Raw genomic sequence first — 25,951 nt, 5'->3', positions numbered from 1 at the left:
GAGTAAAAAACTTCCTCAATACATTTCAGTCCCAGAGAATAAGGGACTTCATCTTAGGCCTTGAATTTCCAACGGTACCGACCGGCCGCCGCGTCATCCTCAGCCCTTAGGCGTCCTCATATGTGGACATGGAGGGGGCATGTGGTCAGCACACCACTCTCCTGGCCGTTGTCAGTTTTCGTGACCGGAGCCGCTACATCTCAGTCAGGTAGCTCCTCAATTCGCTGAGTGGACACCGCTTGCTAACAGCACTCAGCAGACCTGGGCGGCGACCCATCCAAGTGTTAGCCAAGCCCGCCAGTGCTTAATTTTGGTGATCTAACGGGAACCGGTGTTACCACTGTGTCAATACCACGTCGTAGAATTAATCTGAACTGTTAGAGATAGTAATTTCGACACATTAGTAGGAACACAATATTTATTAAAACCTGACATGAACAGCAGCGCACTCTGACCTATCATTACGAGTACATGTACTAGGGCGTGCTGAAAAGTAAAGCTTCCGATTTTTTCAGTGAAAAACCGTAAAGTTTTTAAATTAAATAAACGTTGTTAACATTCTGCATCTTTATTCTTCATGTCTACATATTTATTTCTCAAGATAGACACCCTGACGACAAGCACATTCCTGCCAACGAGAGATCAGTTTTTTGACACCGTCACTGCAGAATGGTTGACTATGTTGACGGAGCTGCAACACCTCTACTTCCACTGCTTCATCAGTATTAGGTTACGGAAACAGATGAAAAGGGACTGTATGGCGGATGGTCGATGACAGTGAGACATGGTCGTCGGATTGTTGCAGATGTCACGGCGGTCGTGTATGGTCTGATATTGTCGTGTGGAGGGAGGGATCTTCCCTGTATGGACGAACTCTTAGAATTTGTAAGTAGGTTGTTTAGGTTTTTATGTTGGCAACACCACATAGCGCTCTGTATGAAAATCACTGTCTGTGCTGTGTGCAGTCTGCGGCTGGTTGGACTCATTGTTGGAATATTTTTTTTAATAATGTTCGAAAGTCATCATATACAGGGTGAGTCACCACCTAACATTACCGCTGCATTTATTTCGTAAACCACATCAAATACTGACGACTCGATTCCACAGACCGAACGCGAGGAGAGGAGCTAGTGTAACTGGTTAATACAAACCATAAAAAATGCACGGAAGTATGTTTTTTAACACAAACCTACGTTTTTTTAAATGGAACCCCGTTAGTTTTCTTAGCACATCTGAACACATAAACAAATACGTAATCAGTGCCGTTTGTTGCATTGTAAAATGTTAATTACATCCGGAGATATTGTAACCTAAAGTTGACGCTTGAGTACCACTCCTCCGCTGTTCGATCGTGTGTATCGGAGAGAACCGAATTACGTAGGGATCCAAAGGGAACGGTGATGGACCTTAGGTACAGAAGAGACTGGAACAGCACATTACGTCCACATGCTAACACCTTTTTATTGGTCTTTTTCACTGACGCACATGTACATTACCATGAGGGGTGAGGTACACGTTCGACGGGCGTTTCATAGGACGTGGAGGACGCATAAATTGGCCAGCCCGTTCTCCTGATCTTACACCTCTGGACTTCTTTCTGTGGGGCACGTTAAAGGAGAATATGTACCGTGATGTGCCTACAACCCCAGAGGATATGAAACAACGTATTGTGGCAGCCTGCGGCGACATTACACCAGATGTACTGCGGCGTGTACGACATTCACTACGCCAGAGATTGCAATTGTGTGCAGCAAATGATGGCCACCACATTGAACATCTATTGGCCTGACATGTCGGGACAAACTCTATTCCACTCCGTAATTGAAAACGGAAACCATGTGTGTACGTGTACGTCACCCCTCATGGTAATGTACATGTGCGTTAGTGAAAAAGACGAATAAAAAGGTGTTAGCATGTGAACGTAATGTGCTGTTCCAGTCTCTTCTGTACCTAAGGTCCATCACCGTTCCCTTTGGATCCCTACGTAATTCGGTTCTCTCCGATACACACGATCGAACAGCGGAGGAGTGGTACTCAAGCGTCAACTTTAGGTTACAATATCTCCGGATGTAATTAACATTTTACAATGCAACAAACGGCACTGATTACGTATTTGTTTATGTGTTCAGATGTGCTAACAAAACTAACGGGGTTCCATTTAAAAAAACGTAGGTTTGTGTTAAAAAACGTACTTCCGTGCATTTTTTATGGTTTGTATTAACCAGTTACACTAGCCCCTCTCCTCACGTTCGGTCTGTGGAATCGATTCGTCAGTATTTGATGTGGTTTACGAAATATATCCAGCGGTAACGTTAGGTGACTCACCCTGTATATGATGACTTTCGAACATTATTAAAAAAAATATTCCAACAATGAGTCCAACCAGCCGCAGACTGCACACAGCACAGTCAGTGATTTTCATACAGAGCGCTACGTGGCGTTACCAACATAAAAACCTAAACAGCCTACTTACAAATTCTGAACTCGGTTATATCTCGACGTTTCTCATCCACCGACATAGATATGTTACACACTGCCGTGTTAGACACTACAGTTTGGAAACATCTAGAGGCAGAGATTCAACTAGCGGCAGAGGATTCAACTAGCGTCAGCGAAGGCGGAAAGTCGACCGAGTAAAATGCATGACATGTAGATACTGGCAACAGATTGGAAAATTTAGGGGTATTATTTTTCAACATGCCCTCGTTATCGAACGAGTAAGTAGGACGCCAGTTATGGCAACGGGGATTATTATATTCAGAATTCTAAAATATTTCGGCGAAGATAAGCGTCAAAGATGGCGAAAAACGTCGGAATCGGATTCTCGGGATAGAGACTTAACGCTTCTGAGAAAACTTGGAGAACAATGAGTGTAATTTTTCTGATCGTTCAGTAGTAAGAGGAGGATATTTCAGCTATAGACTGCACGGTCAGAAAAGAGAGATGGAATGCAAATTTGAATGACACCCTACTGTGATATCTGAAAAATACATTGAGAAGCTAATTATGGGATTGATTCGTGAGAATAAGGTATCACAATAGATTTTCAGATGTAAAACAGAGATGAACCTTCCGATTCACTGATGTAGAGTGGGGAGTCAGTTGCTCCTACGTTAAGTCATTAGCAGATCTAAATGTCCCATATGAATCAAGAAACAAACACCGAAATGGCACTCTTAAGAGATGTACTGGGAATTCATTTATACATCTTCTCGTACGCAGGTAATACGAAGAGGGAGATGTGACTACCTGTCCAGAACGATTTCCTGTTAGAATGGTCTTACTTCGAGTAAGTGTATGAGAAAATAGCCAGTGTGTTAGGTCTACAAAAGATTGCGCTGTCGACAGCGATACCAGTCGAGGTGGCGCAGTGGTTAACACACTCGCCTCGCATTCGGGAGGACGACAGTTCAAACCCACGTCCGGCAGTCCGGATTCGGGTTGCCCGCGATTTTCCTGAATCGCTCCGCAATATTGAGAGTGGTAGTGATGTTCAGTCCCAATGGGGCACTGTTAAGTGGGGCGTTCCCCAAGGGTCGGTGCTGGGGCCACTGCTGTTTCTTATTTATATAAATGATATGCCTTCTAGTATTACAGGTGATTCAAAAATATTTCTGTTTGCTGATGACACCAGCTTGATAGTGAAGGATCTTGTGTGTAATATTGAAACAGTAACAAATAATGTAGTTCATGAAATAAGTTCGTGGCTTGTGGAAAATAATTTGATGCTAAATCACAGTAAGACTCAGTTTTTACAGTTTGTAACTCACAATTTAACAAGAACCGATATTTTGATCAGACAGAATAGGCATTTATAAGCGAGACGGAACAGTTCAAGTTCCTAGGCGTTCGGATAGATAGTAAGCTGTTGTGGAAAGCCCATGTCCAGGATCTTGTTCAGAAGCTAAATGCTGCTTTATTTACCATTAGAACAGTATCTGAAATAAGTGACACTTTAACACGAAAAGTAGTCTACTTCGCATATTTTCATACGCTTATGTCGTATGGTATTATTTTTTGGGGTAATTCTTCTGATTCAAAAAATGTATTTTTGGCTTAAAAACGGGCTGTTCGAGCTATGTGTGGTGTAAGTTCGAGAACCTCTTGTCGACCCCTATTCAAAAATCTGGGAATTCTGACATTGCCCTCACAGTATATACTTTCTTTAAAGTCGTTTGTTGTTAGCAATATTAGCTTATTCCCAAGAGTTAGCAGCTTTCACTCAGTTAATACTAGGCAGAAATCAAATCTGCATGTAGAATGCACTTCCTTGACTCTTGTGCAGAAAGGAGTGCAGTATTCTGCTGCATCCATTTTCAATAAGCTACCACAAGAACTCAAAAATCTTAGCAGTAGCCCAAACTCTTTTAAGTCTAAACTGAAGAGTTTCCTCATGGCTCACTCCTTCTATTCTGTCGAGGAGCTCCTGGAAGAGCTAAAAAATTAAGCAAATTCCAGTGTTACATTGTTGATTTTCTTCATTTAAACTTACGACTTGTCACTTGAATATGTTTTTTTATATTTCATTTTATCTGTTTCTAATATCGTGTTATAATTTCATGTATTGACTCGTTCCATAACCATGGAGACTTCTCCTTAATTTGGTCCCACGGAACAATAACTAAATAAATAAATAAATGCCGGTATCGTACCCTTGAAAGGGTACGACCAATTTCCTTCCCCATCCTTGAAACAACCCGAAATTATGCTCCGGTTCTGATGACCTCGATGTCAACGGGACGTTAAACACTGACCTCCTTTTCTCTTTCTTTTTTTTTTCGAAAGCGGTTTCTGCATAAATGACTCGCGGCAGGACATAAAATGAAAGTTTGATTTTAGAGAGAAGTACGGAAAGCTATGGATAAATTGCGTGCTGCTGAAGTACTTTGCTGCCTGAGATTCATATACAAGTGCGAGAAGCCACGGACAGTGTGAAAAGAATGGGAATTGGAACAGGTGACTTTGATGGTAGAAGAAGAATAAAATGACGACGATGATGATGATGATGATGACACGATATACATCATGCGTTACACGTTTTGAATTCCTTTTAGTGTGCACTGTAAAAATTGAAACGTACACAGCGAGCAACAGTAGTATTACCTTACAGAAGTCGTTCCCACATTGTTCGTTTATTTGTAGAGTCTGAAAGCGTAGTGAAAACGCTAACTACCGAACGATATGACAAACACTGATGCACGTGCAGCTTTAACACAGCAGCTAGGCACTACAACAGTTACACACTCGTGCGTATCACTTTCCAGGCACCTTTTCCCCTCCTGCTACGACTGTTGTTTCGAATACTAGGTGTAACAGGTGTTCGAAACCAAGTTTTTCAACAACTTGAAAGCACATTTTCTCCTCTAGCAACGGGAGAATTGTCAAAATGTAGGGAAAGTAGCGTTTAGCGTCCTGTCTGCGTCGTTGTTATAAGGGATGTAAAGAGGTGGTGCGTTGAGATGGGGGTGGGGAATAAGAAGGAATCACCAGCAATGCATCATGTCAAAAGAAACTCTCTGAGCAGTATATCGCCAAGACAACTACACGAGTGGCCATTGTGTGATTTTCGTAAGGATACCAGGGAGCGCGTTGTTGCGTGTAAAAGCCGCTTTCGTCACCACGACCCGCTCGGCAAACGACTTCTAAGGCGCCGCAATGAATTCTGCTGCCAATTAACCAATAGCTTAGAACCGTTTCGGATTTATACCCCGCCGGGCTGCGTATACTTTTCCGTAACTTTATCGCTGCTCGAAAGTCCTTTTTCATAATTAATGACCTGACGTTTCCGTGGCCAATAGCCGTAGAATTTCTGAAGCGCCCAGAACACGCCTGGCCGCAACGTATGTTAATGTTCGCATATTGCTCTTCCACGGGACCTCATAAATTAGAACCAGCGGCGAACGGGTTCCCAATTCAAAGTAGGCCCACTCATTAAATAATCGCGAGGAATCTCTTACGCAGAATGCGTTGCCCGGCGCTGGGGTTGGAAAGTGAAGAGGTGAAACTACCGAGAATTCGCTTAATTGAGCTCTTTTCTGGTGTCAGAACGCACAGTTAAACGGAGTATCACGTTATTCTCTGTTCATAACAACTGATTATCAACGTTGTTTCTATTAAAACAGTGCTCCTAAGTTCCCATGTTGTTGATATGTAGCACAGGTTGCAGTTCGAGAATACCCTACAGCATCAGGTTACAAATATTCGGATGTTGTTGTTGTGGTCTTCAGTCCTGAGACTGGTTTGATGCAGCTCTCCATGCTACTCTATCCTGTAAAAGCTTCTTCATCTCCCAGTACCTACTGCAACCAACATCCTTCTGAATGTACTTATTGTAATCATCTCTTGCTCTCCCTCTACGATTTTTACCCTCCACGCTGCCCTCCAATGCTAACTTTGTGATCCCTTGATGCCTCAGAACATGTCCTACCAACCGATCCCTTCTTCTAGTCAAGTTGTGCCACAGACTTCTCTTCTCCCCAATCCTATTCAATACTTCCTCATTAGTTATGTGATCTACCCATCTAATCTTCAGCATTCTTCTGTAGCACCACATTTCGAAAGCTTCTATTCTCTACTTGTCTAAACTATTTATCGTCCATGTTTCACTTGCATACATGGCTACACTCCGTACAAATACTTTCAGAAACGACTTCCTGACACTTAAATCTATACTCGATGTTAACAAATTTCTCTTCTTCAGAAACGATTTCCTTGCCATTTCCAGTCTTCATTTTATATCCTCTCTACTTCGACCATCATCAGTTATTTTGCTCCCCAAATAGCAAAACTCCTTTACTACTTTAAGTGTCTCATTTCCTAATCTAATTCCCTCAGCATCACCCGGCTGAATTAGACTACATTCCATTATCCTTGTTTTGCTTTTGTTGATGTTCATCTTATACCCTCCTTTCAAGACACTATCCACTCCATTCAACTGCTCTTCCAAGTCCTTTGCTGTTTCTGACATAATTACAGTGTCATCGACGAACCTCAAAGTTTTTATTTCTTCTCCATTGATTTTAAAACCTACTCCGAACTTTTCTTTTGTTTCCTTTACTGCTTGCTCAGTATACAGATTGAATAGCATCGGGGAGAGGCTACAACCCTGTCTCACTCGCTTCCCAACCACTGCTTCCCTTTCATGTCCCTCGACTGTTATAACTGCCATCTAGTCTCTGTACAAATTGTAAATAGCCTTTCGCTCCCTGTATTTTACCCCTGCCACCTTCAGAATTTGAAATAGAGTACTCCAGTCAACATCGTCAAAAATTTCTCTAAGTCTACAAATGCTAGAAATGTAGGTTTGCCTTTGCTTAATCTTTCTTCTAAGATAAGTCGTAAAGTCAATATTGCCTCACGTGTTCGAACATTTCTACGGAATCCAAACTGATCTTCCCCGAGGTCGGCTTCTACCAGTTTTTCCATTCGTCTGTAAAGAATCGTGTTAGTATTTTGCAGCTGTGACTTATTAACCGATAGTTCTGTAATTTTCACATCTATCAACACCTGCATTCTTTGGGATTGGAATTATTATATTCTTCTTGAAGTCTGAGGGTATTTCGCCTGTCTCATACATCTTGCTCACGAGATGATAGAGTTTTGTCAGGACTGGTTCTCCCAAGGCTGTCAGTACTTCTAATGGAATGTTGTCTACTCCCGCGGCCTTCGGATACAACTATGTAATGCGGAATTGAACACTACATGTTACGAGGGACGGATCTGCCTGTATAAAACGAGACGTGGAATATTGTATTGTCAACAGAGAAGAACTAAAAGCAGAATGTATCGGTTAGGAGAGCTAAGCGACTTAGAATGCAGACTAGTTATTGGATGTCATCTGAGTGACGTATGCACCAGGGACGTTCCAACCCCTCTAAGGCTGCCCAGTTCGACTGTTGTTGACGTGGCTGTGAAGTGGGAATGCGAAGGAACAACCGAAGCTAAATCAAGTCCAGTCAGACGACCTCTATTGACGTAGAGCCATCGTCGAGCATTGAGCAGAGTGGTTGTAAAAGATAGAATGAAATCAGCAGAAGGAATCGGCCGTGAGTTGCAAAGTGAAACCAGCGGTTCGGCTAGCACAGTGACTGTGAAGCGGAACCAGTGGTTCGCGTCATTGCCTAAACTCTCTTTTGAGACGTATTTATTCAATACTCCAACTATTGAACTTAGAAAGGGGACAATACAGGTGTTTTATTTGATAAATTCCACATTTTGTCACACTTCCTAGTCCTTTCTGTTTTCCTTGTGTGTATGTGTGCATGAGAATGGTTGAAATGGGCTGTAGAAAGGCGTACAGTGGTCCAAAGATAATAGGAAGCAGCAGTAGGCTTTTCACAGAAGAAACTAGCAAGGTTCAGAGCAGAGATGGCTGTAAAGACCCGGAAAAGATGAGATCGGTGGAGCGTAGAGGACGCAGGCTGGTACATCAGCCAATGAGTGCAAAGGATTTGAAACAAGGTGCGTTGAGGGTGGCTGAGACGTGCGGAAGAGCGGACGCGGAGCTCGTGGTGATCCTCGGTGAATACGATAAGAAGCAGCAGAGTTGGTAGATATTGGTGTAAAATGTTTGGGAATATGGCAGGATAGGTGCAGGAGTATTCTACGTTGCTTAATATTTTTCTTTTTTTTTCGGAATTTTCTTGCGTGATCTATTGTCTAGCACATTTTTGGCGCGCCATGTTCTCGTGGCATCATCAGTGAATCCTGTAAACTACACTAATGGCCATTAAAATTGCTACACCACGAAGATGACCTGCTACAGACGCGAAAAATAACAGACAGGAAGAGGATGCTGTGATATGCAAAAGATTAGCTTTTCAGAGCATTCACACAAGGAAGGCAACGGTGGCGACACCTACAACGTGCTGACATGAGCAAAGTTTCCAACCGATTTCTCATACACAAACAGCAGTTGACCGGCGTTGCCTGGTGAAACGCTGTTGTGGTGCCTCGTGTAAGGAGGGGAAATGCGTACCATCACGTTTCCGACTTTGATAAAAGTCGGATTGTAGACTATCGCGATTGCGGTTTATCGTATCGCGACATTGCTGCTCGCGTTGGTCGAGATCCAATGACTGTTAGCAGAATATGCAATCGGTGGGTTCAGGAGGGTAATACGGAACGCCGTGCTGGATCCCAACGGCCTCGTATCACTAGCAGTCGAGATGGCAGGCATCTTATCCGCATGGCTGTAACGGATCGTGCAGCCACGTCTCGATCCCTCAGTAAACCGATGGGGACGTTTCCAAGACAACAACCGTCTGCACGAACAGTTCGGTGACGTTTGCAGCAGCATGGACTATCAGCTCGGAGACCATGGCTGCGGTTACCCTTGACGCTGCATCACAGACAGAAGCGCCTGCGATGGTGTACTCAACGACCAACCTGGCTGCACGAATGGGAAAACGTCATTTTTTCGGATGAATCCAGGTTCAGTTTACAGCATCATGATGGTCGCGTCCGTGTTTGGCGACATCGCGGTGAACGCACATTGGAAGCGTGTATTCGTCATCGCCATACTGGCGTATCACCTGGCGTGATGGTATGGGGTGCCATTGGTTATACGTCTCGGTCACCTCTTGTCCGCATTGACGGCACTTTGAACAGTGGACGTCACATTTCAGATGTTACGACCCGTGGCTCTACCTTTCATTCGATCCCTGCGAGACCCTACATTTCAGCAGGATAATGCACGACCGCATGTTGCAGTTCATATACGGGCCTTTCTGAATACAGAAAATGTTCGACTGCTGCCCTGGCCAGCACATTCTGCAGATCGCTCAACAATTGAAAACGTCTCGTCAATGGTGGCCGAGCAACTGGCTCGTCACAATACGCCAGTCACTACTCTTGATGAACTGTGGTACCGTGTTGAAGCTGCATGAGCAGCTGTACCTGTACACGCCACCCAAGCTCTGCTTGACTCAATGCCCAGGCTTATCAAGGCCGTTATTACGGCAAGAGGTGGTTGTTCTGGGTGCTGATTTCTCAAGATATATGCACCCAAATTGCGTGAATATGTAATCACATGTCAGTTCTAGTATAATACTTTTGTCCAATGGTTACCCGTTTATCATCTGCATTTCTTCTTGGTGTAGCAATTTTAATGGCCTGTAGTGTATTTGTGATAAAAGGAATGAAGAGAGTGGGTCAATATCATAAATCATAGGCTCCTGTAATTTGCTTGATTCAACTCTTTTCTGTCTTTAATGTTGTGTTCGCTCCACGTGGTTGTTCGCTCCACGTGGTTACTATAATACTTGAAAATTTAAAACAAGGGTTCAGCATCTCTGTAAATAACCTTGCTAATTTCTTGGGTTGCACTTGGCGCGCCAGATAGTTCGGGAGCGTACGTAAATTTGTTAGTGTACAATTGCATGAAAATGCAATTGTACACTTCGTATAATTGAGCTGTTCAAAAATGGTTCAAATGGCTCTGAGCACTATGGGACTCAACTGCTGAGGTCATTAGTCCCCTAGAACTTAGAACTGGTTAAACCTAACTAACCTAAGGACATCACAAACATCCATGCCCGAGGCAGGATGCGAACCTGCGACCGTAGCGGTCTTGCGGTTCCAGACTGCAGCGCCTTTAACCGCACGGCCACTTCGGCCGGCAATTGTGCTGTGGTGATGTGAGTAATTTTATACTTATTGTGCCGCAATAGCGTGACAAATGCGAACTAGAGTAGGAGGCCAATCAGACATTTTAATTGATATTATGAACCTAGTTGTAAACGAAATGAATCCATTTTGAATTAATAAACGTGAATTATATAAAATTTTAAACTCTTTTTGCCCCTTTTTTTCATCTTTCGGTAATGAAAAGTAAAATTCTGGTCTGACATGCAAATAGCACGCGGTTACGGCCTCAGGCTACAAGCGTTGGTTTTATGTACGTGGATAACGTTATCCATAGCGCGTTAATTAACTTCGGGTCTAATTATTTTTAAAAAGTGTACCAGAACGCCACTGGTTTTGCATACTGAACCTCAGCGTGTAGCAATATGAAGGTCGTAAGCTGAAACAGTGCCAAATAAAGCTGTTGTAGATTTGCAGTTAAAGGCACAATATAAGTTGCTGTAACTCAGACGTATTCCAACAAATAAACACACATGAAGATGAGCAGAAGGTAACCTAGCAACTGTGCGTACGGAGTTAATCGACCAGCTCCTTATGAGACTCACATTTCTGCAGTGGGTGATGAGCGACGCTTGAAATAGCGCAAAGAGTGACACCGCTGGTCAGTGGATGACTGGAAACGAGCGATTTGGAGTGACGAATCATACTGTACCTTGTGGCAGAGCGAAGGAATCGTTTGGGTCTGAATCTGGCGACTGTCTAGACAACGTTATCTGCCGTCATGGGTAATGCCAGCAATGAAGTATCGGAGGAGATGGTATTACGGATCGGGGTGTCCTTCGTGTGTAACATGTGCTCCCGTGCTCGCGCTTAAGAAAACGTTACATGCGGAACGATACGAATACATTTTACACCATTGTGTATTGCGTACACCATAGGAACAGATCGGAGGCGATGCTTGTATCAGCATGACAATGCACCCTGTCCAGAAGAAGCGTTTGTGAGGCAATGGTCTTTTGGACAGTAAATTCTTTAAATGGACTGGCCTCCCCAGATTCTCGACATGAAGCCAGTGGAACACCTATGGAATTAGGACGTCAACTTCGCTCAAGACCCTAGCGTCCAGTATCACTGGCTTCTCTGGTTTCGGCTCTCGAGGAAGAATGGTGTGTCATTCCAGCACAGGCATTTAGACAGCTCGATGAAAGTGCCTCCATCAGAGTTCAAGCCGCCATAAACAGACATTGATGTCCACTAAACGGTGTGCGAATACTTCTCATCATGTAGTGCATTAGCCGGCCGTGGTGGCCAAGCGGTTAAAGGCGCTACAGTCTGGAACCGCGCGACCGCTACGGTCGCAGGTTCGAATCCTGCCTCGGGCATGGATGTGTGTGATATCCTTAGGTTAGTTAGGTTTAAGTAGTTCTAAGTTCTAGGGGACTGATGACCTTATGAGTTAAGTCCGATAGTACTCAGAGCCATTTTTTTTTTGTAGTGCATTAGTTAGTTTTCAGTAGTACAAATTGCCTACAACATCACCACCGTAGCTTAATATTACTGTCAGTGTCTCTCCATGAGAAATTACGGAACATATTCATGTACACGACTTTGATGTTTGCCTTTACCTGGAACAATACTTCGAAACACGTACAGTGTGGGAAGATATCCTACAGATCTGCAGGTCGTCAACAGTTTAAAGATTCCAGAATGAAATTTCGCTTTGCAGAAGAGTGTGCGTTGATCTGAAGATTCCTGGAAGATCAAAAATTTTTGCCGAATTAGGAACCTTGCCTTTATCGGGCAATGCTATTGTCGAGTTAGTTGTCCAGGCACGACTCACGACCCACCCTCAGAACTTTACTCCGCCAGTACCTCATCTCCTACCTTCCAAACTCACAAAACATGTCCTGCATATCTTCCCGGACTAGCGCTCCTGCATGAAATGATATTGCGGGGAGATGTCTAGGACAGTGGTTCCCAACCTTCTTAGACCACTGTTCACTTATCTGTTTCGAAGCGAGTAATGAAGCACTTTCTGGACTACTTCAGGTCCTATCTAAAACTCGGAGAAGACATTTTCTTGAGATTTTTAGCATTTGTTACGTGTATATCTCTCACTTTTATCATCAGCGATGTACGCTACAAAGCGCAACATGCGTGTGTAGTCGGTGGACTATGTGACGACCCTGTAACCTCCGCCGGATTAATGGTCATCAGTCGCCTAGAACTTAGAACTGCTTAAACCTAACTAACCTAAGGACATCACACACACTTGCATACCCGAGGCAGGATTCGAACCTGCGACCGTAGCGGTCACGCGGTTCCAGACTGAAGCTCCTAGAACCGCTCGACCACACCGGCCGGCTACTGCTATTTACTATTTTATAAAGTCATCAGATGATCTCAACGAATTCCAAATTAATATGGACAAGATGTCTGTACGGCGAAAAAGTGGCAACTGACTATAAATCGTGAAAAGTGTGAAGTCATCCACATGAATACTAAAAAGAATCCGCAAAATTTTACTTACACGACAATTCACGCAAACCGAAAAGCTGTAAACTCAACTAAATTCTTAGGGAATACAGCTACGAACAACTTGAATCGGAACTACCACATACACTCCTGGAAATCGAAATAAGAACACCGTGAATTTATTGTCCCAGGAAGGGGAAACTTTATTGACACATTCCTGGGGTCAGATACATCACATGATCACACTGACAGAACCACAGGCACGTAGACACAGGCAACAGAGCATGCACAATGTCGGCACTAGTACAGTGTATATCCACCTTTCGCAGCAATGCAGGCTGCTATTCTCCCATGGAGACGATCGTAGAGATGCTGGATGTAGTCCTGTGGAACGGCTTACCATTCCATTTCCACCTGGCGCCTCAGTTGGACCAGCGTTCGTGCTGGACGTGCAGACCGCGTGAGACGACGCTTCATCCAGTCCCAAACATGCTCAATGGGGGACAGATCCGGAGATCTTGCTGGCCAGGGTAGTTGACTTACACCTTCTAGAGCACGTTGGGTGGCACGGGGTACAGCGGACGTGCATTGTCCTGTTGGAACAGCAAGTTCCCTTGCCGGTCTAGGAATGGTAGAACGATGGGTTCGATGACGGTTTGGATGTACCGTGCACTATTCAGTGTCCCCTCGACGATCACCAGTGGTGTACGGCCAGTGTAGGAGATCGCTCCCCACACCATGATGCCGGGTGTTGGCCCTGTGTGCCTCGGTCGTATGCAGTCCTGATTGTGGCGCTCACCTGCACGGCGCCAAACACGCATACGACCATCATTGGCACCAAGGCAGAAGCGACTCTCATCGCTGAAGACGACACGTCTCCATTCGTCCCTCCATTCACGCCTGTCGCGACACCACTGGAGGCGGGCTGCACGATGTTGGGGCGTGAGCGGAAGACGGCCTAACGGTGTGCGGGACCGTAGCCCAGCTTCATGGAGACGGTTGCGAATGGTCCTCGCCGATACCCCAGGAGCAACAGTGTGCCTAATTTGCTGGGAAGTGGCGGTGCGGTCCCCTACGGCACTGCGTAGGATCCTACGGTCTTGGCGTGCATCCGTGCGTCGCTGCGGTCCGGTCCCAGGTCGACGGGCACGTGCACCTTCCGCCGACCACTGGCGACAACATCGATGTACTGTGGAGACCTCACGCCCCACGTGTTGAGCAATTCGGCGGTACGTCCACCCGGCCTCCCGCATGCCCACTATACGCCCTCGCTCAAAGTCCGTCAACTGCACATACGGTTCACGTCCACGCTGTCGCGGCATGCTACCAGTGTTAAAGACTGCGATGGAGCTCCGTATGCCACGGGAAACTGGCTGGCACTGACGGCGGCGGTGCACAAATGCTGCGCAGCTAGCGCCATTCGACGGCCAACACCGCGGTTCCTGCTGTGTCCGCTGTGCCGTACGTGTGATCATTGCTTGTACAGGCCTCTCGCAGTGTCCGGAGCAAGTATGGTGGGTCTGACACACCGGTGTCAATGTGTTCTTTTTTCCATTTCCAGGAGTGTAGATAGTGTTGTGGGGAAAGCAAACCAAAGACTGCGATTTATTGGCAGAGCACTGAGAAAATGTAACATGTTTAATAAAGAGACTGCCTACACTACGCCTGTCCGCTGTATTCTCGAGTACTGCTGTGCGCTTAGCGATCCGCATGAGATAGGACTGACGAAGCACATCGAAAAAGTTCAAAGAAGGGCAGTTCGTTTTGTATCATTGTGAAATGTGGGAGAGAGTGCCACGGATATGATATACGAATTGGGTTGGCAGTCATTAAAACAAAGACATTTCTCGCTGCGGCAGGGCCTTCTCATGTATTTCAATCATCAAATTTTTCCTCAGAGTGTGAAAATATTCTTTTGGTCCCCAGCTTCACAACGAGAAATGATCATCATAATAAAATAAGAGAGATTAGAGCTGGAATGGGAACATTCTCGAAAGTGGGATGGTAGAAAAGTAGCTTAAAGGTGCTTAGAGGAACCCTTTGTCAGGCACTTAATTGTGAGCTACGTAGTAATCATGTACCTGTAGATGTAGATGTATATGTAAATGTAGGAGAGTTGCAACGTCAGAAGTTGTAGACAGTTCCCGAAACACCTGCAGAGAACCGAGGATTGGCGCAACTGGCAGTTGACGCTGAATTTAAATACACGTAACGTATTGCGAATAAACAGGCAAGGAAATTGGCAACTGTTCGATCTCGCTGTAGGCGCCAAATCTCTGACAACAGCAAGCACCGTAAAATAATTACCACTAACATTTCAGGGCGTTACACAAATACCCAAAAAAACTGGTACACCTGCCTAATATTGAGCAGGGCCTCAGCGAGCACGCAGAACTGTCGTAGCACGACGTGGCATGGACTCGACTAAAGTTTGCGGTAGTGCTGGAGGGAACTGATACCATGAATCCTGCACTGTTGTCCATAAATACTTAATAGTACGGCGTGGTGGATATCTCTTCTGGACAGCACGTTGCAACGCATCCCAGACACGCTCAATAACGTTCATGTCTGCGGAGTTTGGTGCCCAGCGGAAGTGTTTAACCTCAGAAGAGTGTTCCTGGAGCCATTCTGTAGCAATTCCGGACGTGTGGAGTGTCGCATTGTCCTGCTGGAATTGCCCCAGTTCGTCGGAATGCGCAATGTACATGAATGGATGCAAGTAATCAGACAGGATGCCTGTCAGGTATCTGGACGTACCAGGGGTCCCATATCACTCTAACTGCACACCCTCCACACTATTACAGAGCGTCCATCAGGTTGAACAGTCGCCTTCTGACATGCAGGGTTGGCTCCACATCCGCACACGTGCATCTGCTCGATACAATTTGAAACGCGACCCGTCAGACCAGGCAACATGTTTCCAATCATCAACAGTCCATTGTCGGTACTGACGGGCCAAGGTGAGGCGTAAAGCTTCGTACAGTCATTAAGAGTAAACGAGTGGGTGTTCAGTGCCGAAAGCCCATATCGGTGATGTTTTGTTGAATGGTTCGCACACTGACACTTGTTGATGGCCCAGAGTTGAAATCTGCACCAGTTTGCGGAAGGGCTGCACTTCAGTCACGCTGAACGATTCTCTTCAGTAGTCGTTGGTCCCGTTCTAGCACGATCTTTTTCCAACCGCAGCGATGTCGGAGATTTCATATTTTACCGGATTCCTCATATTTACGCTACACTCGTGAAATGGTCTTACGGGAAAATCTCCACTTTATCGCTACCTCGGAGATGCTGTATTTCATCGCTCGTGAACCGACTTTAACACCACGTTCCAACTCACTTAGCACTGCCATTGTAGCAGCAGTAACCGTAATAACTGCGCCAGACACTTCTTATCTTATACAGGCCTTGCCGACTGCACCTCTGTATTCTGCATGTTTACATATCTCTGTATTTGAATACGCATGTCTATACCAGCTTCTTTCGGGCTTTGGTGTATAAAACAAATAGTAACAAAAGCTGATGCTAGATCGAGATTCACCTCAGAGAATTGTAGTTCATCATCGAAAACAGTGGCTTATAAACCACTTTTTCGACCGATTCCCAAGTTCTGTTTACCTGTCTGTGACGCTTACCTGAGTAGAAGATACAACGAGCACCGGCGCGTTTCGTCACTGCGTAATTTACTCGGGGCGAGAGCGTTACGGAGATGCGCAACAAGTTCCAGTGGTATACGCTACAAGAGAGGCATGTGCACCGCGGAGTGGTATGCTATGGTATTTTCGAGAGTTTGCGTTCCAAGAAGAGTAGCGCAACATATTACTTCCCTCTCCATACGTTTCACAAAACGATCACGAAGAGAAAATGAGAGAAAATAGATCTCATACGGAGCTTTAACAGTAACAATTTTTCTCACGCGCCATTCGTGATTGCAACAAGAAAGGAATTAGTGATAGCAGTGTTCGGAGTATAGTTGTAGAGGTTAAAATGCACCCTCCTATTTTACCAGAGCGTTTATAAATTTCAGTTCGTAGTCCACAGCTAAAAGAGTCAAACACTGATCCCCACAGACATTTCACGTTAAAGTTTTTGTGTGTATTTGATGAATTATTTGATTTTTCTGTAGTACTTTTTTCTTACGCTCGTCCTCAGAAAATGAAGCACAGCATCTGTTGTTTGATTTTCTCTGCGTCTATTAGTGGACCATACTACGAGATGTGAATAATCCATGCAATCTCCTTTTCTAAATTTTACTTGGAAATAGTCGTGAACATTGTCTTTTAGAGTCATTCTGACGGTATATGCTTTCCGTAAAATTATGCAAGAGCATGTTCACGATATGTGCTAGAAAGGGGGTGGGGGAGAGGGGTTTTCGTAATAGTTTCCTGGAAGCTGGAGGTGTCTCCACACGAAGCACGATTTACACGTATTATTTTGCTGTTAGGCATGTGAGTTTCAGATGTATGCGAATCCTTGCTGTGTTCGCATGTTCTTAACACTGGCTCTTGACACCAGGAGGAAGTAACATCGTGAGCTACAGGCAGCATGCTACTGGAAACAGAGACATCTGAAATTTTCATTTGCAAGGATAATGCAGCGAATGGAGAAGTAATTTTGAGAATTTGTAATTGACTCTAGGCATTCTTGCTACTCTTTAATATGCACCACGTATTCGGCTTTCTACATCTGCATCTACATCTACATGATTACTCTGCAATTCACATTTAAGTGCTTGGTAGAGGGTTCATCGAACCACAATCATACTATCTCCCTACCACTCCACTTCCGAACAGCGCAAAAACGAACACCTAAACCTTTCTGTTCGATCTCTAATTTCTCTTATTTTATTTTGATGATCATTCCTACCTATGTAGGTTGGGCTCAACAAAATATTTTCGCATTCGGAAGAGAAAGTTGGTGACTGAAATTTCGTAAATAGATCTCGCCGCGACGAAAAACGTCTTTGCTTTAATGACTTCCATCCCAACTCGCGTATCATATCTGCCACGCTCTCTCCCCTATTACGTGATAATACAAAACGAGCTGCCCTTTTTTGCACCCTTTCGATGTCCTCCGTCAATCCCACCTGGTAAGGATCCCACACCGCGCAGCAATATTCTAACAGAGGACGAACGAGTGTAGTGTAAGCTGTCTCTTTGGTGGACTTGTTGCATCTTCCAAGTGTCCTGCCAATGAAACGCAGCCTTTGGCTCGCCTTCCCCACAATATTATCTATGTGGTCTTTCCAACTGAAGTCGTTCGTAATTTTAACACCCAGGTACTTAGTTGAATTGACAGCCTTGAGAATTGTACTATTTATCGAGTAATCGAATTACAACGGATTTCTTTTGGAACTCGTGTGGATCACCTCAAACTTTTCGTTATTTAGCGTCAACTACCATCTGCCACACCATACAGCAATCTTTTCTAAATCGCTTTGCAACTGATACTGGTCTTCGGATGACCTTAGTAGACGGTAAATTACAGCATCATCTGCGAACAACCTAAGAGAAATGCTCATATTGTCACCCAGGTGATTTATATAGATCAGGAACAGCAGAGGTTCCAGGACGCTTGCCTGGGGAACACCTGATATCACTTCAGTTTTACTCGATGATTTGCCGTCCATTGCTACGAACTGCGACCTTCCTGACAGGAAATCACGAATCCAGTCGCACAACTGAGACGATACCCCATAGGCCCGCAGCTTGATTAGAAGTCGCTTGTGAGTAACTATTACTGAATTAATACGTATGTCTGTGTAGTGGGGCAGGATCCGAATTCCGTTTGTGAAGATCGTACTTGTTTCTAGCCCTTCCCATCACTGGCTAAGTCCTATGAACCTTAGAACTATACGAGACAAGTTAAACCGATGTTTTGGACAAGGTTCGAACTCAACCCCTGCTTTCCATTGACACTGCGCTACCAGTAACGCCATATGAGTACTCTAGTGCTCGGATGGCTTCTCTTATAGCGCATTGCTCAAAAAAGGCAGGAGCCTCTGTCCGTAACACAGTTTTAACTTATAATACATAAACAACGTCGCATGTACTCAGCACAGGGTAATTCATTCTGTCTGCGATATATGCTGAGACATGTGCTACTTCACCCAAGACTTCCTCTCCATTTGAGTGTACAGTGGCACGTCAGTATAAATTACACTATCAGAATTCCGCAACGTAGCCTTGCAGACAGAAACATCATAACCTGCTTAATATCGCGTTTGGATGAAAGCAGTATTCGCTCACGGTTCACTCGCGTAAATATACTCGTAAATTAGTTTTTATAGATAAATACGGTGGTCTTAGAAACAACTCAAGCACATTTTGTAACTCTGACTTATTCTTCCAAAAAAGCAGATGATTAATATTATTTATCATCTGAATTCTGGGGACACATCTGTCGAGTAGCAACAGAAGCACCGCAATGCAACTAGATTTGCCGTACTTATTAATACTTTTTCCTTAGTCGGTTCCATATCACGCACCAGCAAACAACTGACTAAGAGCATAGCAGCCTTTCTGAGAATATTCACAGGGTGCAAGCAACAGACATTGAACTTCTAGATGCGTTTACACCTGTGCAACTTTCCGTGCGCGCAAGGTGCATGCGGCCGTTGTACGAGGAGGCAAAAGGCCACATGAAACATGCACATGCCGGAATTGACAGTAAGCAAATAGAAATACAAGAAAAATTAAAAAACTTATTCTCCATATATGACTAGCGTTTGTACCTTCTCTTCCCTTGGTGTACATTGCATTCACACAAACCTTCAATTGACTGAATGACCGGTGTGTAATGTCCTTCTGCTCCATTTGTTCACTACCAACTCCAGAGAATGAAAGAGTTACGTTACCTAGGGTGTGATGGGTGCTAGTGACAAGAGATATCAAACGGATTCCATATTTCTGAATGTCCAGAAGGCTTTAGATATTGTGCCTCAAAAGTGGCTTGCAATAAAATTCCGTGGTTATGGAATATTGTCTCAGTTAAGCGACTGGATTCGTGATTTACTGTCAGAGAGGTCACAATTCTTAGTCATTGACGGAAAGTCATCGAGTAAGAAGTAATTCCTGGCGTTCCGCAAGGTAGTTTTATAGGCCCTCTGCTGTTCTTTATCTATATAAATGTTTTAGGAGACAATCTAGGCAGTCGTCATACGTTGACTGCAGATGATGCTGTCGTTTATAGTCTAGTAAAGTCATCAGAAGACCAACACAAGGTCCAAAACGCTTTAGAAAAGATATCTGTATGGTGCGAAAACTGTAAATTGACCCTAAATAATGAAAAGTGAGAGGCCATCCACATGAATGCTAAAACGAATCCATTAAACTTCGGTTACACGATGAATCGGTCAAATCTAAAGGCCCTAAAGTCAACTAAATACTTGGGGATTACAGACGAACAACTTGAACTGGGAAGACCAGATACATAGAGCTGGGGGAAAGCAAACAAAAGACTGCGATTTATTGACAGAACACTTAGAAGATGCAACACATCTAGTAAAGAGACTACCTGCACTATGATTCTCCGTCCTCTTTTAGAATACTGCTGTGTGGTCTGGGAATCTTACCTGACAGGATTAACGGAGCACATCGAGAAAGTTCAAAGTAGTTCGCGAAATAGGGGAGAGAATGTCACTGACATGATACAGAATTTGGGATGGAGATAATTAAAACAAAGGAGTTTCTCGTCGCGGCAGAATATTCTCACGAAATATGGAAAGATATAGGTGTTCGTTTTTTCCGGCTGTTAGAGATTGGAATAATACAGAATTATTGCGAAGATGGTTCGATGAACCCTCTGCCAGGCACCTAAGCATAATTTGCAGGGTATCCATGCAGATGTAGATGAATGCTGTATACAAATTACCCAGTTAACAAGTACTTTAAAATAATTAAAATGCTATTTGTAGTAATATGTAAAGGAATTCTCTTATTCGTGATTAGTAAGTTAGCTTACTAAAATGTAGGTACTAAAAGGACATACGTGATCCTGTGGTACTTAAAAGTCTCTTTTATGTTAGAATTTCCACAAATACGAAAGTTGAAACTTAAATAGTGGCAACTATTTATTCACAACCGATACAAAAGAGTTACATGTTTGCACCTGTTACTGTCATTCAAAGTCGTCACCAGCGTTGTAATCAACCCGTTGCCAGTGACGTGGAAGTGGCAGTATACCGTTAGCAGAGCGTGTTATGTTGATGGTGCGAATGGAGCGGTCTGAAGTTATGGTGATTCTCGTGTGCGACTGTGATGGTGTTATCCTAACGCATTACGTTCCTCCACGGCAGACCGTCAGAGCACAGTATTACTGTTCGTTTTTGGAGCACCTCCAGCACCACCTGCGACCACCTTTGCGAAAGAATCGGCGACACTTTCTGCGCAAACCACCCATCATTCTGCAGGACAATGCGCGGGCGCATACAGCGCAAGCTGTGGCTGCTCTGTTCGGTCGATGGGACTGGGAAGTACTGTACCATCCACCACACTCCCCGTGCTTAAGTCCTTGGGAATTTTATTTGATTCTAAAGATGAAGGAACCACTTCGTGGCATTCGCTTCAGAACTGTTGCAGAGATTCGACAGGCAGTAGACCGCTCCATTCGCCCCATCAACAGAAAAGGCTCTGCTAACGGTATGTACTACGCCTTCCACATCGCTGGCAACGGTTTCTACACAACGATGATGACTACTTTGAAGGATAGTAACAGGTGCAAACATGTAACTCTTTTGTATCTGTTGTGAATAAATAGTTGCCACTACTTAAGATCCAATCCTCGTAGTAAGCTTTGGGACAAAATAGGTATGCTATATCACAAGATTAAAAAAACCTGTGTAACGGTACCTCATTGATCCCTGTACAATCAGTATTTGTTGAGAAAAAGAGATGTTAATTTGAGAAGTAATATATGTGATATTGTTATTGTTGTTGTGGTCTTCAGTCCTGAGACTGGTTTGATGCAGCTCTCCATGCTACTCTATCCTGTGCAAGCTGCTTCAACTCCCATTACGTACTGCGACCTACATACTTCTGTATCTGGTTAGTGTATTCATCTCTTGGTATCCCTCTACGATTTTTACCCTCCACGCGGCCCTCCAATACTAAATTGGTGATCCCTTGGTGGATCAGAACATGTCCTACCAACCGGTCCCTTCTTCTAGTCAAGTTGTGCCACAAACTCCTCTTCTCCCCAATTCTATTCACTACCTCCTCATTAGTTATGTGATCTACCCATCTAATCTTCAGCATTTTTCTGCAGCACCACATTTCGAAAGCTATTCTCTTCTTGTCTAAACTATTTATCGTCCATGCTTCACTTCCATAATGGCTACACTCCATACAAATACTTTCAGCAGCGACTTCCTGACACTTAAATCTATACTCGAAGTTAACAAATTTCTCTTCTTCAGAAACGCTTTCCTTGCCATTGCCAGTCTACATTTTATATCTTCTCTACTTTGACCATCATCAGTTATTTTGCTCCCCAAATAGCAAAACTCCTTTACTACTTTAAGTGTCCCATTTCCTAATCTAATACCCTCAGCAGCACCCGATTTAATTAGACTACATTCCATTATCCTCGTTTTGCTTTTGTTGGTGTTCATCTTACATCGTCCTTTCAAGACACTGTCCATTCCGTTCGACTGCTCTTCCAAGTCCTTTGCTGTCTCTGACACAATTACAATGTCATCGGCGAACCTCAAAGTTTTTATTTCTTCTCCATGGTTTTTAATTCCTACTCCGAATCATTCTTTTGTTTCCTTTACTTCTTGCTCAATACACAGATTGAATAACATCGGGGATAGGATGCAACCCTGTCTCACTCCTTTCCCAACCACTGCTTCTCTTTCAAGTCCCTCGACTCTTATAACTGCCATCTGGTTTCTGTACAAATTGTAAATAGCCTTTCGCTCCCTGTATTTTACCCCTGCCACCTTCAGAATTTGAAAGAGAGTATTCCAGTCAACATTGTCAAAAGCTTTCTCTAAATATAGAAATGCTAGAAACGTGGGTTTGCCTTTTCTTAATCTAGCTTCTAAGATAAACCGTAGGGTCAGTATTGCCTCACGTGTTTCAATATTTCTACGGAATCCAAAGTGATCTTCCCCGAGGTCGGCCTCTACCAGTTTTTCCATTCGTCTGTAAAGAATTCGCGTTATTACCGTGCAGGATATATGTGATGGGACCCGCAAATAACTGAAGTGAACTAAAGAGGGCGCTCGACAGTGGTGAAACAGTATTCCTCCCCCAGTGGATCAAGGACCGGTGGCACGTATCGCTGGCGCGTTAACGTGAGACCGCGGTTTAGGTAAAGAGAACAACATGCATGCAAGACCCGGTGGGCAGAATTCGGGCGGCGGTCCATTATGTAAGGAGTATTTCTCCAGTGTGAGGTAATGGTGGTAAGCGGAATTTAGAAAGTTGTACGGCGCTCAGCCCTGCCGTGTTTCGTCGGTAACTGGAGTGACATAATTCGTGCGGGCACGAGAGCTGGTGTATCTGCTGGTGCAGGTAGATGCTATCGGGGAGGCGAGATATATTGGGATTCCGCGAGCGAGCGCTAGTCGGGAGGCAGCGGCGCTGCCCCCGCCCGCGGCGGTGTGCAGAAGGAAGGGCGTGCCGCGGCCCTGCCTCCGACCAGGGAGTGGTTTGGGGGTCCGCCGAACAGGACGGCAACGGGAGGCGGCGGCGGAGGAGGAGGCGGCGGCGGCGGCTAACCGCGTGGTTACTTGCTGCGCAGAAGCCGCTAGGCGAGACGGAGACGGGGTCAGCCAGATGCGCCACCTACCGGCGGGGACAGTCCACCTGTCTGTCTGGAAGCAAGACACTGCTGAGTGACGTCACAGATACCTTCTTCTTCTCGATGTCTCAGCACTTCACTTGAAAGCTTCCGCGCTGATTATACACTGAAACTGCAGCTGAGATAACCCATCTTTGAACTTGGGTTGGGTTGGGATGTTTTTTGGCGAAGGAGACCAGACAGCGAGGTCATCGGTCTCATCGGATTAGGGAAGAATGGGGAAGGAAGTCGGCCGTGCCCTTTCAAAGGAACCATCCCGGCATTTGCCTGGAGTTGTAGAATTTTGGAACACGTACTATGTTCTGGAGACTACAAATCTGCTCTGTAGGAATCAGCGTGGGCTTTGAAAAAGACGATCGTGTGAAACCCACTTCTCGCTATTCGTCCACGAGATCTCAGAGGGCCATAGACACGGGTTCACAGGTAGATGCCGTGTTTCTTGACTTCCGCAAGCCGTTCGATACAGTTCCCCACAGTCGTTTAATGAACAGAGTAAGAGCATATGGACTATCAGACCAATCGTGTGATTGGATTGAAGAGTTCCTAGATAACAGAACGCAGCATGTCATTCTCAATGGAGAGAAGTCTTCCGAAGTGAGAGTGATTTCAGGTGTGCCTCAGGGGAGTGTCGTAGGACCGTTGCTATTCACAATATACATAAATGACCTTGTGGATGACATCGGAAGTTCACTGAGGCTTTTTGCGCATGATGTTGTGGTATATCGACAGGTTGTAACAATGGAAAATTGTTCTGAAATGCAGGAGGATCTGCAGCGAATTGACTCATGGTGCAGGGAATGGCAATTGAATCTCAATGTAGACAAGTCTAATGTCCTGTGAATACGTAGAAAGAAAGATCACTTATCATTTAGCTACAATATAGCAGGTCAGCAACTGGAAGCAGTTAATTCCATAAATTATCTGGGAGTACGCATTAGGAGTGTTTTAAAATGGAATTATCATATAAAGTTGATCATCGGTAAAGCAGATGCCAGACTAAGATTCATTGCAAGAATCCTAAGGAAATGCAGTCCGGAAACAAAGGAAGTAGGTTACAGTACGCTTGTTCGCCCACTGCTTGAATACTGCTCAGCAGTGTGGGATCCGTACCAGATAGGGTTGATAGAAGAGATATAGAAGATCCAACGGAGAGCAGCGCGCTTCGTTACAGGATCATCTAGTAATCGCGGAAGCGTTACGCAGATGGTAGATAAACTCCAGTGGAAGACTCTGCAGGAGAGACGCTCAGCATTTCGGTACGGGCTTTTGTTGCATTTCGAGAACATATCTTCACCGAGAAGTCAAGCAGTATATTGCTCCCTCCTACGTATATCGCGCGAAGAGACCATGGGGATAACATCAGAGAGTTTAGAGACCACACAGAGGCATACCGACAATCCTTCTTTCCACGAACAATACGAGACTGGAATAGAAGGGAGAACCGATAGAGGTACTCAAGGTACCCTCCGCCACAGACCGTCAGGTGGCTTGCGGAGTATGGATGTAGATGTAGATGTAGATGTAGAGTGATTTAGGGAAATCACGGAAAACCTAAATCAGGATGGCCGGACGTGGGATTGAACCGTCGTCCTCCCGAACGCGAGTCCAATGTCCTCTTTGAACTACAATAGAACAAGAGGCTGTGCCCAGTTGTAGGAAATAAACGAAGGTCACATGCATCTACAAGAAGGGCAAGACAAGCAATCCACAAAACCTGTCGCCCAAAATCCCAAACATACACTTGTTCTAGAACCTTAGAGCGTATTCTGACCTCAAATGTAATGATGTTTCTCGAACAGAACGACTTCTTCCATGGCAGCCAACATGGAGCAGTGTATCGTCCTGAACGGGGTAACTTCAAGAGAAACAAGAGTAACTTCAGGTGTGCCCCAGGGCGGCGTAATAGGTCCTCTGCTTTCTACGATTTACATAAACGATCTGGTTGATGGTATTGACAGCGGCCTTAGACTGTTTGCCGATCATACTGTAGTCTACAGGAAAGTAGTATCACACGCAAGTTGTGAACAAATCAATGAGGATTTGCAGAAAATAAATGCATGGTGTAATGACTGGCAGTTATCTCTCAATA

The sequence above is a fragment of the Schistocerca piceifrons genome, chromosome 3 (genome assembly GCF_021461385.2).
Source record: "Schistocerca piceifrons isolate TAMUIC-IGC-003096 chromosome 3, iqSchPice1.1, whole genome shotgun sequence".
Lineage (NCBI taxonomy): Eukaryota > Metazoa > Arthropoda > Insecta > Orthoptera > Acrididae > Schistocerca > Schistocerca piceifrons.
The sequence above is the reverse complement of the archived record's forward strand: the minus strand, read 5'-3'. Positions refer to the sequence as shown.